Source organism: Eptesicus fuscus, chromosome 7, assembly GCF_027574615.1.
Source record: "Eptesicus fuscus isolate TK198812 chromosome 7, DD_ASM_mEF_20220401, whole genome shotgun sequence".
NCBI classification, from domain to species: domain Eukaryota; kingdom Metazoa; phylum Chordata; class Mammalia; order Chiroptera; family Vespertilionidae; genus Eptesicus; species Eptesicus fuscus.
Genome location: NC_072479.1, coordinates 12298101 through 12315054, shown reverse-complemented (window position 1 = coordinate 12315054; position 16954 = coordinate 12298101).

Sequence of the window (16954 nt, the reverse complement as noted above, 5' to 3'; positions counted from 1 at the left end):
TAGATAGCCAAATGTCATCACAGAGTCCCTTAGTGCCCTGAGATGAAGCACTCATAGTCCTGAGTCTCTGCAAGAGAGGGACACAAAGCACATCTCCTTCAGTATGGGGATGCACGTATTCATTAATGCTCACAGTGTTCTTTGAGGATGAACATTTGCACAAAGATCCTTATTAGTATCAGATATGCTCTGTATAATAAGCTCTAGGTGTGGAAGGCAACCAATCAGTGTGTTTCTCTCACATCGATATTTCTCTCCGTCTTTCCCTCTCTCTCTTCCACTCTCTCTAAAAATCAATGGAAAAATATCCTCGGGTGAGGATTAAAAACAACAACAACAACAACAGGAAGTAGAAAAGCATGTACAATGTACACGTTCAGCATCTACATGAATCATATAGTCAACAGTTCCCAAATGCTCATTTCAGACTGAACTATCAATAATCTGAGTTTTAATCCTTTTTGTGCATTCCAGAGTGACTACGGGCACACTGTAAAGCTTTGTGATGCCTATTTAATGCACTATTCACTGCTGGAAGATTTCCTTTTGTGTATGTTAGTTATGTTAAAAAGACCCCATTCTGATGTAATTTCTTTTTCCAGTGAAGGAAAAAGTTGACAGCACCAAGAAATTTCATATATTTCATTTTATGAGCTTTGAAATGCAAGGTTTTGCCATTATGCATCCATTGTTGAGGTAACAACTAGGCTGTTATAATGATAATAATTTCTTCAGTTACTTTTCTTCAGGTGGATGAGAGTCCTCAAGCTCTTTATAAGAAAGAGCTACTTTCACTTGTCTAAAACAGGGAAATCTTTATAGGTGACTAGAGGCCCAGTGCACGACATTCATACAGCGGGGGGGGGAGGGGGGTGGTTATCCCTCAGCCCAGCCTGTACCTGTTTGCAGTCTGGGAGCCCTCGGGGGATGTCCGACTGACAGCTTAGGCCCACTCCCTGGGGTGGGACATCCGTCAGTTGGACATCCTTAACGCTGTGGACATCCTCTCCTGCCAGCACCACTGTGCTGGCCAGCCTTCAGCCCAGCTTCTGGCTGAGCGGCGCTCCCCCTGTGGGAGTGCACTGACCACTAGGAGGCAGCTCCTGCATGGAGCGTCTTCTCCCCCCTTCCCCCTGACACCCACCCCCCCTCTCCAACCCCCCCACCCCTGTCTGCCATCATGGTCAGTGTGCACCGGTCGTTCTGCTGTTTGGTCAATTTGCATATTGCCCTGTTATTATACAGTCAGTCCTTGGGTTACGTCGGACTCGAAGTATGTCATTTCGTGGTTACATCACCATCTCCCATTTATTTATATTAAAAAAAAGTTTCATCATTTTGACATATGTACATATGTGCTTTATGTTTTTTATTATTTATTTACCACAAGTAAAGGTCAGGAATTGTTATCTTTCTTTAAAAAGTTTTTTACTGTTTCACTTCATTACTGTTGTGTATGTGCTCCATGTGAGTGACGTAGGTGCTTATGTAGGTGGGTTCCAACTTACAGCAAAAATCACGTTACATCGCGCCATAGGAACAGATCTCCAACATAACCCGAGGACCTACTGTACAGGATAACAGTGCTACTTTATGGTAATTGCTTATTTAGTGTCTTTCTCCATCAAATCATAGCTCCATGAAGCCAGAAACTATGTGTCTTCTCACGCAGCACTTGGCACACAGCAGGTACTGAGTGAACATCCTACACAGGTGGAGGGGTAGGTGTGGAGAAAGGGAGAATGAACATTGTGATATTAATACCTTGAGAGAGGGGGGGAGAGAGAGAGAGAGAGAGAGAGAGAGAGAGAGAGAGAGAGAGGAATGTAGGGAGGAAGAGAATGATGGAGAGCACAAAGTCTAGAAGGCTGTAGAACAGTTTTGTTCTAAGGTAGATAAATCTGGGTTCAAACTACCCAGTTATGTACACATGGTTTTGCTAATACTTAAAACTTATGACCTGAGGCGGGGGGAAAGAGGATACCAGTTATTTTTGAAATTCCTTGCCCTAAAGAGTAAGCATGGCTTATGGGAAGTCAGCTAGAACTAGGAGCTCTCTGGAATTCAGTCTCACTCGTTTTGGGTGCAAATGGCACTGTGGGGGAGGGGGTGTATTTTGCACTTACTTATTTCTCAGTGTGGTGTGTGGGATGAATGCTGATATTACCACTGGCTATTCTTTATGGAGCCCTATCCTTTCTGGAGCCCTTACTCTGTCAGGTTGAGTTTGGAATTGTACTTGCTTTATGTCTGATCCTCACTACTGTTTGTGGAAAACACTCTTACACCCCTTTTCCAGAATGAGAGAACTGAAGTCCAAATTCCACACAGCTATTAACAGGCAGACTGTGGATTTAAACCCACTCACTTTAAGTGATCCTTGCCTACTAGGCTATATTGGGGGACACGCTGCCTTTTTTAAATTTCAGCCTGTGAGTTGAACATGTCATTTAACTATTATAAGCACCCGTTTCCTCATCTGTAAAGTAGAAGTGTGAAAATAGTTAACCTTTCAAGTCTGTTTGTCTCTAACATTCTACAAGGAGAACAGAGGCAGGGAGCACACTCCCTGCTGTGGTGGAACTGTCCGAGGTCCTGACAAGCCTGGAGCCAATAAAGCAATAATCAGCTTATCAAAGAAAGAAGCACAAGAGGCCAGAAATGCTTCCATTTATAAAAATCTTGCTGTTATTCTCTGGGTCTCTTAAGTAATTAAGCAAGCTATCTTTTACTGCTGAGTGTATGGATTATGTCTGGAACCAAGACACTGCAAATTAAAGGTGCAGGTAAACTTGCACACCCTCTCCTTCCCCGCATCACCTGAAATAGCCCATGTGTTCTAGCCAAATGAGCCGTAGAACATTTTTACTCTATTTCTTATTCTTTTGCCTTGAAATACCAATTCTTTTTTTCTGGGCCACAGATGTCTGTGAGCCTGATGTTCCAAGCTTAGCCACCTTAAGAACCAAGAACCAGCTCATTAATGTGAAGAGTTCTCTAAGAAAACCAAATAAGTTCCTTTGTGTTAGCCCATTTTCACTGTCTCTGCCATTTACTTATAGGGATATATATATCTCGTGTGTGTGTGTGTGTGTGTGTGTGTGTGTGTGTGTGTGTCAAGGGACATATTTACTGTATAAGCAGTGATATCAATTTCACTTCAAAAAAAGATGTAGTGGATACAGGGATGTAAAAACATATTAAGATAAGCAACCACCATACTTTTCTCTGTTGGTCATGGCTAGTTACTGAATTTTGTGCCATCATTTCTTATCATTAATTTAACTTATAAAATGACATCTATACTAATAAAAGGGTAATATGCTAATTAGGGCAGACATCTTCCGGACGACCATCCGGACGTCCTTCTGGACAAAGCCGCAGCGGCTGCCTGAGGCTCAGGCAAGCCTCGGATGGTGGCTGCCATGCCCAGCTGTGAGGCCCGAGGCTCAGGCAGCCATGGTGGCCGTCAGTGGCAGCAGCAGCAGGGGATGGGGGCGGTGCCTTCCTCTGATCAGCCAGGTCGCCTCCGGCAGAGGTAAGCCAGTCTGCAGCTTAGGCTGGGGACTAAGGCAGAGGCAGTTAGGGGCAATCAGGTCAGCAGGGAGGCAAGGTAGGGGCGATCAGGCCAGCAGGGGGCCAAAGTAGGGGTGATCAGGTTGGCAGGCAGAGGGGTTAGGGGTGATCAGGCAGGCAGGCAGGCAGGCAGGCAAGCGATTAGCAGCCAGTGGTCCTGGATTGTGAGAGGGATGTCCGTCTGCTGGTTTAGGCCCAATCCCTGTGGGATCGGCAGTCAGACATCCCCCGAGGGGTCCCAGATTGGAGAGGGTGTAGGCCGGGCTGAGGGACCGCCCACCCATGCATGAATTTCATGCACTGGGCCTCTAGTTAATAATAAATCTGTCAGGGGGAGAGGGAAGAAATTTTAAAAACCTCTGGTATTTTGAAATTTTTTTATTGCATGATGACTTTTTCAAGTTTTAAAAAAATAGCAACGCTTAAAAGCATAAGGAGATCATCCCAAACATATTGAAATAGTATATCCTATTGATAATTCTATAAAATAAAAGCCTAATATGCTAAGTGCCTGGCTGTCCAGTCGTCCATTCAACCAATCAAAGCATAATATGCTAATGATATGCTAAGGTCGCTCAACCACTCTCTATGACATGCACTGACCACAAGGGGACAGATACTCTGTCCGGTAGGTAAGCTTGCTGCTGGGGTCCAGCTGATCGGGACTGAGCGAGATGGACTGGACATGCCCTGGAGCCCTCCTGCAGTCCCTCCCCAACAGGCCAACCTCCTGTGTCCCTCCCCATCCTGATCATGCACTGGTGGGGTCCCTCAGCCTGGTCTGCACCCTCTTGCAATCCAGGACCCCTCAGGGGATGTGGGAGAGCTGGTTTTTGCCCGATCCCACAGGCGAGGCCGAGGGACCCCACTGGTGCACGAATTCATGCACCGGGCCTCTAGTTAATTATAAGCTGAAACAATGTTAATAGGTTGTATTGGACCATAGTGAAAGTAAAATTCCAAAAGGAACAAGTGGTAAAATTATGAAATGACCACTGCTCTTAGTATTAGCTTGAGTCCCTCTTTGAATTGTGTGGTCACTCATATATCTGCATACATAAAAATGGTTTTACACTTTCAAATATACATACACATATTTTCATATGTGCATGTGTAAGTAAATTCATATGACTGAATCTAAGCTATTTGTATAGGTGTGGGCCAGAGAAGACTCATTTTTCTCCTCCAAATTATCTTCCTGAGTGATTGGCAAGGGGAAAGAGGATCTTCGAAGGGAACATTTGAACATCCTAGGAGCAAGCAATGAATGAGGTGATTACCTATATCAAGGCAAAGAAAAGGTTCAGGGAGCCTAGTATCTGGACTAAGGGAGCCCAGCTCCAAGGACTAAGATTGACCTGTGGGAGAGAGGAACATTTCCCCCAACTCATGAACAAATAGACAAGCTCTAGACCTGGGCGGTCTGAAGGAAACAGAAGGTTATTTGGGCTCCTGAAGAGTTGGCAACTTTGGGGATGTTAGAAGCAGCCCCCTAGGCAGGCACAGCATCCTCCCAGGAAGCAGTGGCAGAAATGACTGGCAGGAGATGGAGGGAGCCCAGCATACAGGGTGGATGTCCACAGGCCTGGCCAGGCAGCAGTGAGAAGCTTGTGGAAATGGAATCAGTTCCTCAGAAGGCAGCAAGGACCTAGGGAATGAATAAATGTAGCTGTGTTTGGGGAAAATAATACCAACCTCCAAATCAGTTACAATATATTTTTGTCTCATTATTGTTTATATTTATTTAAAATTTAATTTTTAATTATATTAGTAATTCATGATATATGCTTCCTTAAAAAACAGTCAATAATCAGAGAAAGACTAAAATCCCATTTGCATCACTCCCAAACCTGATTCCTTCTCCCTTTTCCCAGAATAATCACAATTTATTCCTGCTATATTTTTAAAAAATATATTTTTATTAATTTCAGAGAGGTCAGGAGAGGGAGAAAGATAGAAACTTCAATGATGAGAGAGAATCATTGATTGGCCGCCTCTTGCATGCCCCGCACTGGGGTTCTATCTCACAACCCAAGCATGTGCCCTTGACTGGAATCAAACCTGGGACCCTTCAGTCCACAGGCTGACGCTCTATCCACTGAGCCAAACTGGCGAGGGTTATTCCTGCTATATTAAGGAACATTTTTCCAGAAGAAAAAATATTGACTGGAAGTCAATGTAAATACAAGTTGTTGGTTTTTTGTGTGGTTAATCTTTACCCGAGGATATTTTTTTCCATTGATTTTTAAAAAGAGTGGCAGAGAGAGAGAGAAATATCAATGTGAAAGACACACATCGATTGGTTGCCTCCTGCACATGCCCTGACAAGGCCTGGGACCGAGCCTGCAACCCAGGTACATTTCCTTGACCATACTTGAACCCGCAACCCTTCAGTAAGTGAGCCGATGCTCTAACCACCTAGCCAAACTGGCTAGAGTGAAAATACAAGTTTTAATATTGCCTTAAAAACACACACATCTGAAACATCAAGAATATAGGCAATGTAAAACAGGCAAAGAAAAAACAGCTTCAGCTGGGATATTGGGAACATTGACCTGTGCAAGCCCATCCCTATAAGTACAACATTTCTCAGTGAAGAGAAAATGGAGAGAAAGGTTTGGGCCTAAGTGGAAGAAAGAAAAATCACGTCCCTGAGGTTGTAGCTATGTAAGGCAAGCCTCTGCTGATAATGCCTAATCAACTCTTCCAGAAGCTGTTTTAGTCTTTCATATTGATGATGTATGATAGTTACAAGGTGAAAGGCTGGTCAGCCTATCATGGGTGGTCTATTAACAGTTTATCAGGGGACTGATATTTAAAGATTTCTATATCCTATATAATAAAGAGGTAATATGCAAATTGACTCTCACGCCCTTGCACAAGATGGCCACCCCCTGTGGTCAAAGATGGCCACCACAAGATGGCCAGCAGGGGAGGGCAGTTAGGGGTGACCAGGCAGGCAGGGGAGGGTAGTTAGGGGGCGACCAGGCCTGCAGGGGAGGGCAGTTAGGGGGTGACCAGGCCTGCAGGGGAGGGCAGTTAGGGGGGACCAGGCCTGCAGGGAAGGGCAGTTGGCAGTCGGACATCCCCCGAGGGGTCCCAGATTGGAGATGGTGCAGGCTGGGCTGAGGGACACACACCCCCACACCCCCCCCCCAGTGCACGAATTTCATGCACTGGGCCTCTAGTGTATATAATAAAATTCCCTGGTTTGAAATGTTTCACAAAACAGATTCTTAAGGCACAAAATCACTAGTCAAGGCCTCCATGTGCTTGTTAAGTCCTTCTGCACCTGTCTGAATGGAGCCATGTGATTCTCATTTTCTCATTTCATTTAATGAGTCGGGTGCTCTGACTGTTCTGAAATAGCAGTCTGGTAAGTGGGACTTTCATGGCCTAAAGGAGTTAGTGCAACTTCCAGGCAGCTTACAGTTCAGGAGCAGAGTCCTTGGCACCAGGGCTTTTTGTTCTTGTTATCAGATGGACACACAACTCAGAAAGGATGCCTTGACAGTTCCCTGAAGTGCCAGGCAGATGAGAGGGGAGTTCCTTCACATATGCGGAAGGTCAGTCAAAGATGACTGAGATGATACCTGTGGCTGGTAAGTCCCAAGTTCATGGAGGCCCCTGCTTTTGCAGCCAACATTCTAGGACACGTGGACAATCACATCTGCACTGCGCTTTCCTTCCTGTGAGAAAACATGCCATGAGCTCTAGAGAGAGATCACCCGTGCTTCTCCCCAGCTCCAGTGCTCAGGCTACCTTTGTGTCTGAAAAGTGTGAGCAGAGTATTCCTTAGAAGTTGTTTGGCAGCTTGATTATTTTTGGAAGGATTTGTTCAAAGAAATGATTGAGGGTTGGGGGTTGTCATGACCACACACCTTGAGGGGAATGGGTCTGTGGCCTACTACCCTGAGCCTCAATTCTGTATTGCCCTGTTGTATGTGGGCATCATGGAGGATTTAGGGAGAAGAGGAATCCCTGCTTGGGGAAACCTACAAAGCTGGGGTTCCCTCAAACCCACTCCTAACCATCAGTCTCCAGACTGAGATTCAGGTCTATTTAGTCAACAACCAGGGAGCCAGGCAGGATGAGGATCTCAGCAAAAGTGCAACCCGGGCCCTGTCCTTGAGGGAGCCAAAGCTATGTCCCTAAACAGGTGGGGGCATCCGATTTGTTCACCTGCTGTCACGTGCATACCACACAGGCTTGGCCCATCGCAGGTGCTCAAAATTGATGCATTAATACAAGTAGTAAGTATGGCCAGGTGATGGAGGCAGGAAGGATAAAGAGTATGCATGCATGTGCAGGGCAGTGGTGGTGGGGGGGGGGGTCAAGGAGAGTTTAGAGAAGGATTTGCAGAGATAGAATGCAACAGCCTGTGTTTGAGAGCACTGGCTTTGGGATCAGGCAGTGCTTTGGAATCTGTTTTAAACCCTGGCTGCCACTTACTAGCTGTGTGACCATGGGAAAATTCCTGAGTATTTCTGAGCCTCAGTTTCCTCATCTGCAAAATGGAACTAATAATACCTTAAGACTTTAACACAGTGCCTGATCCACTCAATAAACAGAGGCAATGACTATTATGTGAAAGAAATGAAAAAAAAAATTGTGTGTTCAGGGAACAAGTAATTTAATAAAGCTGGAGCTGGCCACATATGTGTCAGCCAGGAAAGAGGAGGCTGGAGGGGCAGGGTCATCTTGTAAGAGCCATGTAGATCAGAGTGTGGGCTCTGACCTACGTCCAGAGAGAGCCAGGGAAAGGTTAGGTTGGATAGTAGAACAGAGAAGGCAACAAGAGGAGAGAGCCATCTCTACCCATGCATGTTGAAATGCAAACACAGCGGAAACACAGTTATTTGCTGTAGGCTCCTTACATGATTGGAAGAGAGCAAATAAGTGCAAAAATCCTTGCTTTCCAGCCCTTGGTAGTGTCCCAAGATCTGACATACTTTTGTTAACTTTGCATATAGACATCTTAACAATAAGGGGCATTTTCCTGTGCTAAGTTTAGATTAAATGCATAAAGATTAAGTGCGCAGGAAGCTGGCGTGGAGCTGCACACACTGTGGGCTGCCGTTTAATTGGACTCTTCTCACTCTGATTCTCCCACTTGCTATTAAGAAGATCTAGGGGGACACCTACTATCTAATTCCAAGTTTTCTGCAATCTTCCGAGGTGAATAAAGAAGATGTGGGGACACAAACACTGATCTTGGGGGGGGGGGGGGCGGGGGCGGGGGAGGGGAGAACTTTCCAAAACAAGAGTTCACCACTTACCAGCTCTTTGATCCCAAGGGAGTTAACAGGCTTCTGTTTCTCCATCTGTAAAACAGGAAAACAGTACCGACCCCATTAGGGCTGTTGTGAGGACTCACAACAGAAAATGCCCCAGTGAGTGCCTGACACCAGGCGAGGTGGTCCATGACGAAGATGGTGAGAGAGACCCTAATGCCTAATGCACAGCACATCTCTTCCTCTGTCTCTTAAAACATACACACATACACACAAACAAAAAATTTAAAAATGTTTTTCATTCAGGGCCTGCTCTGTGCAAACTTTCAAAATGGGTACATTTATTTTTGGCTTTCACTACCCTTAACTTCCCTTTTAAAATTGTGATAAAATACATATAGTTAAAATTTACCTTCTTAACCATTTTTAAGTGTATAGTTTAGTAGTAGTGTTAAGTATATTCACATTGTTGTGTAATTAATGTCGGGAGCTTTTTCATCTTGCACAGATGCAACTGTGTATCCATTAAATACTAGCTTCTGACCCCTTCCCCCACCCTTGGCAGCTACCATTCTACTTTCTGTCTCTATGACTTATATAAGTGGAATCATATCGTATTTGTCTTTTTTTGGTGACAGGCTTATTTAATTTCAAGTAGCAAAATGCCTTCAAGGTTCATCCATGTTGTAGTAGAGGTCAGAATTTCCTTCCTTTTTAAGGCTGAATAATATTCAATTGTAAGTGTATACCGTATTTTGCTTATTCATTCATGAATCAATGGACACTTAGCTTGCTTCCACCTTTTGGCTATAGTGAATAATGCTGCCATAAACATGGTGTGCAAATAATTCTCTCTCTCTGTTTTATGATCCAAGTTTCTGGTGTTTTCACCCTTGCTCAACATCTGTCATCTGGAAAGAAGATCTGAGGAATCTTTACCACCTTGGTGCAAATGTGCTTAAGGTGTCAGCACTAAATGAGAGCCTGAATTTCAAAAAGAGGACCAAAGGGGAAAGAACATAAGAAAATGCATATAAAATGGTGGAGTTTCAGGCTGAGGTCCCTGGGTGGGTGCCCAATAGGGCACATCCGAGCTGACTGGGACTTCTCCACCAATGAAAGCAGGGCTCTGTTTCCATTAGACCAGAACCTCCTTATGTGCCAATTCACAACAGAGGAAATATAAACATCAAGCAAACACTCATCTGTAATCATTTAATTTTTATACTGGGAGGGGAAATCCTTATAATATACTAGAGAGAGCTCATTGGCTCAAACTGTGGCTCACGTCAAACCCCAGGACATTCCTTCACATTGAGCCGTTCCCTCACTCTGGCATCTCACCCAGTTCTAATCCTTCCCTCTTCCTCTCTGGGTTTACTCATCTCTGTTATCTTTTCCTTATGACAGGCTCCTGCTCTGCTTTGCCACTCCCATCAATTCATTCTCCTCTCCTAGTTAACCACCATGATTGCATTGCTGCCTGGAACACAAATCCTCCTACCGCCAAAGATGTGCAACCTAGGAAGTATGTGTCTTCCTACAGACTTCATGCCCTGTGCGCTCAGAGAAGGCTAGTAAGCTGCACAAATTCTTGGTTGCTGAATGAAATCTTGCTCTTCTTTCTTCAGTTATAATGGCACAATCACAGCCTGGCACATTCAGTCCATTGCCAAGACCTGTGTGCTTCCTTTTTGCTTGCCTCTCAGACCACCCCCCACTCATCTGCTCTACACAGACTGGGGGTGTAGGCTTGCCTGGAAAACAATGGGACGTCAAATCAAGTCATCAAGTCAGGAAGGCAAATAACAGAATTTGAAGCCACAGTCAAGGTTAATTATTGAGTGTTGGACGGCTGACCAAGAGTGAGTGAGTGACGGTGCGGGACTGGTAAGTAGGGGTGGAGGGTGGCAGAGGAGAGGGATGGGTGCTGGAAGAGTGGACCCAAATTCAGGTACTGATGCAAAAATGAAAGAACAGGAACCAGAGTCCCAAGGAGGAAATGGATAAGCGAATTTAATCCTGTAAATAGCTTTCTGCTGACTGCTCTTAAAAGAATGGGTATATTGCACAGCTATGTTTTGAGGATATTTCCTTTCTGTAAGACACTCATGATATTTTAAAAATATCTTCCCCAGACCAGTTAAATACAAGTTTCTGAAGGTGGGACCCAGGCATTAAATGAAAACAGCAATTTTTCAGATGCTGTTCAAGTCACCAGAACTGACCACTGTTTCAACCACTGGGAGGGACATCTCTCCATTCTTCCTCCAGAGAAATCTTTCAGTCTCTTGCTTTAGAGCCTTTCAGGGGATTTGCATTTAGAGCCCTTCAGGGGCTTTTCTGAATTTGACCTCGATCCCTGGAGCCAGGGCCCAGCCCATCTCAACCTCAGTGGCCGTCGGCTTGCCTTTCTTCTTCCTGTCTCCCTCACTGCTTTTACTGTGATGTCTTTGGACGTGGCAAGGTGTAGCCTGGTTCACTCCTGCAGTACAGAGGCCCCGAGAGGGAGCGGCCCAGGTGCAAGCATGGGAAGGAGTCCCATCCAGCAGGCAAAACATGACATCTGAGGGACAGGAGCCAAACCTGAGTGAAGCCCAAAGCAGGGGTTGGAGGGGCCCCGTGAGGCAGGGGTAGTTACAGTCAGAGGTTCAAGCAGACAGGAAGATCACAGACCAGAGCAGGCTCCCAGCCACGGATGTGGGGTCCCAGAGCCCTAAAAGGACTGATTATCGAGCCTACTTGGGCAATGAGAACCAGGTGGAATGTCCAACCTGGCCCCAGTCTAGCTCCATCCCAGTTTTCAATAACAAGGATCTAGAAATCTGTCACTGCATCCCCTCTCCTAAGGCACAGTCTCTGCCCGGGGAGTATTGCCGCAGCCCGGGGCCCGTGCTCTCAGCAGAGCTGACACAGTCCTTGGCTGCCTGACCCCGGAGGGCCCCGGTGGCCGGTGGGTGGGCTAGGCCACCTGTTGCGCAGGCTTTCCTGCCTCATTTCGGGCCTGGCCTGCCTGCTGCTCTGCTGCACCTCCCTTCCTCACGTTTGAGACTCCCTTGCTGACCTGGTTCTTTCTGCATTGGCCTGCTCTCCCGAGGCCTCATCAGTGTCGGGCCCTGACACAGCCCCTCTGGGCACCTGCACCAGCTTGGCATCAGTGATCTGCCACGCCCCACTGTCTCATCGGGACTAGATTTGTAACTGTGAGCCCCTTCCCGAGGCATCGCCTCTGCTCCTACTTCCTCCCATATTTGGTCAATTCCAGGGCCTTCTTCCTTGATTCAGACCCCAAAAGAAACCCCCTCCCCCATCTGCATGCTTTGCCTCTGGCCTCATCTAACTTCCTCTTAGGAGACAATACAGAAAGAAGTTCTAGGAGTAAAGTAGGCAGGTTTAGGGAGTTTTAGGATTGAGGATGGTCCATGGGGAGGAATACATAAATGGAGACTTGAAGACACCAGGGTGTTTATCTTACTTGTACAGAAGATAGAGAAATGCCACAGGCAGATAGAAATATTTCTGGCCTAAGCGATTAAAACAGCCATAAATCAAGGACAGACAGGGGTATTTCCTGCCTCAGGAATTAAAACAGCCATAAACCAAGGACAGACGGGGGTAACTCTGGCCTGAGCAATTAAAGTGACCATAAGTTAGACCAACAGTAGCCCTGACCTGAGCAGCTGGGAGAGCTATAAGATAAGGCATCTCCGCCAGCACAACTGGGAGAAGACCATGGGATAAATCAAAAGTGACTCCTACCTAAACAGATAAGATGACCAAACGAGGACAAGTGCAGATGTGGGGGTCCTGGGAGCTGATCACAGGGCTAAGGTCCCATTTAATGCCTCAAGACAAAGAAAGCAGCGGTCACCCTTCTGAGGGGCCCCTCTGTCTGCCAGGAGGGACAGAGTGTTAAGCTTAGAATTTAGAATTAAGGTTTTAGAGGTAGTGTTTGCTTGCAATAAAGTTTCTGTACTTTTCACCTGTCACCTTTTGTCCGTGGCTTCATTCTTCGAATCCATCTGGACAAGAACCTGGGAAAGAAATCACCCTGCTCAATAAAACAACCCAAATCAATACTTAGAGAGAACCATTTAAAATCAGACTATAGGTAAATACTTAATGACATGGAAAGATGTTTGTGTGGGTGCTAAGTGAAAACAGCAGATTGCAAGATAGTTTGTATCTGTATGTGTTCACCCCAGCTATGGAATGCATGCACAGGAAGGCCTGCAAGGATCCAGCAATCTATGAAGGGTGGCTGCCATGGGGAGGGAGGTGTTGTGAAATTATGGAAGATCTTAAATGTTCTTCATTTTGTTTATCTCTATCATCTAATTCTGCAGTACATATGCATTGCTTTTTAAATAAAGAAAACAATAAAAATATGTTATTTCTATAAAGAAACCACATAAGGTAACTCCAGGGGTCCGGGTTCTCAGAAGCAAGGCAGAGGTCCAACTGAGAGCACTGACTCTCACACAAAGTCAAATTAAAAATTAGAGGTTGCATCAAAGCCCAAAGTCTTGGGCCCAAGCCCCTGAGGGCAGGGTAAGAGTTGTTTAAGGCTGTTAACTATTAGCAGCTTGCCTGGGTTTGAATTCCAGCTCACCACTTGATAGCTGTGCAGCCCTGGGCAAGTTGCTTAACCTCTCTGTGCATTGTTTTTCTGCTATGAAAAATGGGATAAGATTATTGTATGGATAGTCTCATAGGAATATTTTGAGGATTAAATTAATCTTATTAGGTAACAGTTACTTCAAATGGTGCCTGGGACACAGTAAGTATGCAATCAATGTTAGCTATTATGGAAGACAAGGCAGGCAGGGCTGGGTCAAGAACCACCTGGACCTCTTAACAGCCTTTGCATTTCTCCTTTTTACCTCCCAGAATTCCCACCCATTCTTTATACTCCATCTTAAATGCCACATCCTTCATTCAAGCCTTTCTTTTTTGAGTCTCCAACCAGGAGCAACCGCCCAGCATCCATCTGTCACTCCACATCAGGCCCCCAGCCCTGGAGGTACCCTGACTTCTCTGCCAGCTATTCGTGCACTTGGTTTAGTCCCTCTTTGGAATCATATACTGGGAAGCTGTGTCGTGCCTTCCATGCTGTGGTACACATTAATGATTTGAGTCGAATTGTGTGGTCTGAAGATGATCCCTTTGCCCTCCAAAAATGCTAACTAAAATCTCCCATCTGGGCACTGTGACGTGCTGAGATTGACTGCTTCACTGGAAGTGTGTTACATAACCTGTTCTCCTTGTGCATAAGAAAGATTATGGCACACCTAACATTATGGTCTTTGGTCACATGTAAAAGCTAAACAAGTTCCCCAGCTGCCATGGCTCAGTGGTTAGGATCGATCTATGATCTAGGAGGTAACAGTTCGATTCCCGGTCAGGGCACATGTCCTGGTTGCAGGCTCAATCCCCAGTGTGGGGTGTGTGGGAGGCAGTTGATCAATGATTCTCATCATTGATGTTTCTATCTCTCTCTCCCCTTTTCCTTTTTCTCTGAAATCAATATGATATATATGCATATATCTATAATAATAAAAGCATAATATGCTAATTAGACCAGACAGCTGAATTCTGGATGTCCTTCTGGACGAAGCCACGGCGGCGTGGGTCGAGGCAGAGGCGGTTAGAGCCAGGCAGGCAGAGTGGTTAGGGGCAATCAGGCAGGCAGGTGAGCGGCTAGGAGCCAGTGGTCCCAGATTGCGAGAGGGTGCAGGCCAGGCTGAGGGACCCGCCCTCCTGCCCCAGCCCCCCCCCCCCCCCCCACTGTGCACAAATTTCATTCACCGGGCCTCTAGTATATATATACATATATATATATATGTATATATATGTATATACATACATATATACACACACACACACACACATTAAAAAAAAATAAATAAAAGCTAAACATGTCAAAGAATACCACTATTATCATCTTTGTGATTTCCAAAGTATGTTATAAATAAGACTGCAGGTTGTTTGAGTAAAGCAGTATCTGGCCACAAACTTGCAATGACTGTGGTGGCATCTAAATGCTGAAAGTGATGGCATCGCATTCCTGGCCAATTTTAGTGCATAAAACTGTGCAAGGCTTGCTGTTGGCCTGTAGTCAGCAGCATTATATTTGGAGACGGAAAATGCTAAACTTGCTAGAGTTTTGTTTTATATTTGCCTCCTACATGTCTTGGCAAATAAACTAGAAATCATTTGTTATTCTCCATGTAGACCATACTTCCTTTTCAAATGTTGTTGTGTTACATTTGCCAGAGAGCCGCAGAATCTTAATTGTAGTACTTACCAAAATCTGTCCCTGGGAAGCCTTAGTGCTGAGTGCCTATGTGCACAGAGCTGTTTGTTAGCCACACACACTGAAGTGACAAATCTGACAATGAGAGTTCAGTGTCACACACCTAGCACCTTTTATCTGGGTAGAACAGCATTCCTCACCACCTCCTGCCCCAGGTCCACTGAAAATTGGTCAGCATGTGCTGTTGTTGCTCTGGGTATAGCATAGATGCTCAATAATGCTTATTGGACTGGGCTGTCTTGAGGCATATAGTTAATGTAACTTTTTGAAAGGCAATAAGTGGGGCAAAGAGAAATCGTGTCTGCGCATAAGGAGCCTACAGTTTTAATGGGACAGCGCATTGATGACTTGGGCTAGAGAGGTGGGGAAATGTCAAGTGGGTGAAGAAAATGAGAATGCGATGGGGGGTGGGGGGTGCAGGCCCTGGGATACCGTGCCCTGTCCATGTTCTGTGTGGAAAGGTTGAGCCCTATCCTCTAAGGCATTTCTGAGCAGAAGGATGTTGGGGTGATGAGGAGGTGGAAGGCCGTGTCTGCCCTGGCTTTGACCCTGGCCTCTGTTTATCCAGAAGTATTCCTGCTTTTCTCCTTGGTTCTTGGGATTTCCTCTGCCAAGGAAGGAAGTGGGAGGGAGTTAAACATAGATGGATGGATGGATGGATGGATGGATGGATGGATGGATGTCTACCAAGTTGGAAAACAAAATTTTAAAATAATGTGGGTCAAAATGGGCAAAGTTATTGGGAACAAGATTATATTATTTACTGATTCAGAAAGTCTTTCACTTTCCTTTACAATTAAAAAAATATAACAGGGACAATTTTCGAAGAGAAAATGACTTCATTTTGAATCATCTAAAGAGAAGTATTACTATTTGTATTGCATGTGGGGATGAGGAGGGGCGAGTGAGAGGAGGAAGTGCAGACACATGGAGGGGAGATGGGACAGAGTCAAACAAGTCTAACTCCGGCTCCCAGCACCCTCGATGCTCCCCAGTGCATGGGAGACAGACCCACCCTCCCTTCTGGACGTCTGGCACCGTAAGTTCTATGGCACCTGCCTGATGGTTCTCTATTTTTTCCAAAAGAACAGAATTACAGAAAGATTGTGGGAACTTACTTTCCACAGTCTGGCTGAGCTTGACCTCTCCTCTGGGTTTCCACTAGCAATTGCGGGGGAAACTGCTCTTAGCAGGGCCTACTGCAGCACTCCCTCCGTAAGCCATTAACTGTAGCTGTATTTAAACCTACAAGGGTCAATCTCTAAGATTCCGACAATTATTATTGACAAAGAGGCCAGTTCCTCAAAAAATCCTTAATAAACAATGATTCTAGATCTGGGCGTGGGAATTTGCACTTCCCCCACCCTCCAATGCTGACTTTTCCCTGGGGCTGGGATGGATGCGCCCAAACATTCTTCTTAAGAGCCCCTGCCATTGATTGGAGGGTATCACCAGCAGGCCTGTGATAGATTTTTCATATATTTGGGGGCAGATACAAGATTAGAAACCATTGTAGAAATACAGTATAAGTTGAGGCCAATGTTTTCCAGTTAGACATTATTTAGGATGCTGGTATGTGCTGAATTGTGTACCCCCAAATTCATATGCTAAAGTCCCAAATCCCAGTGCCTCAAAATGTATCTGTAATCAGAGATAAGAGCTTTAAAGATGTGATTAAGACAAAACAGGAGCGCCAGGGTGGGTCCTAATCCAATATGGTTGGTGTCCCTATGACAAGAGGAGGAGACACCAGGGGCTCCATACACAGAGGGAAGACCAGGTCGGACAGAGCGAGAGGATGGCCACCTAAGAACCAAGGAGAGAGGCC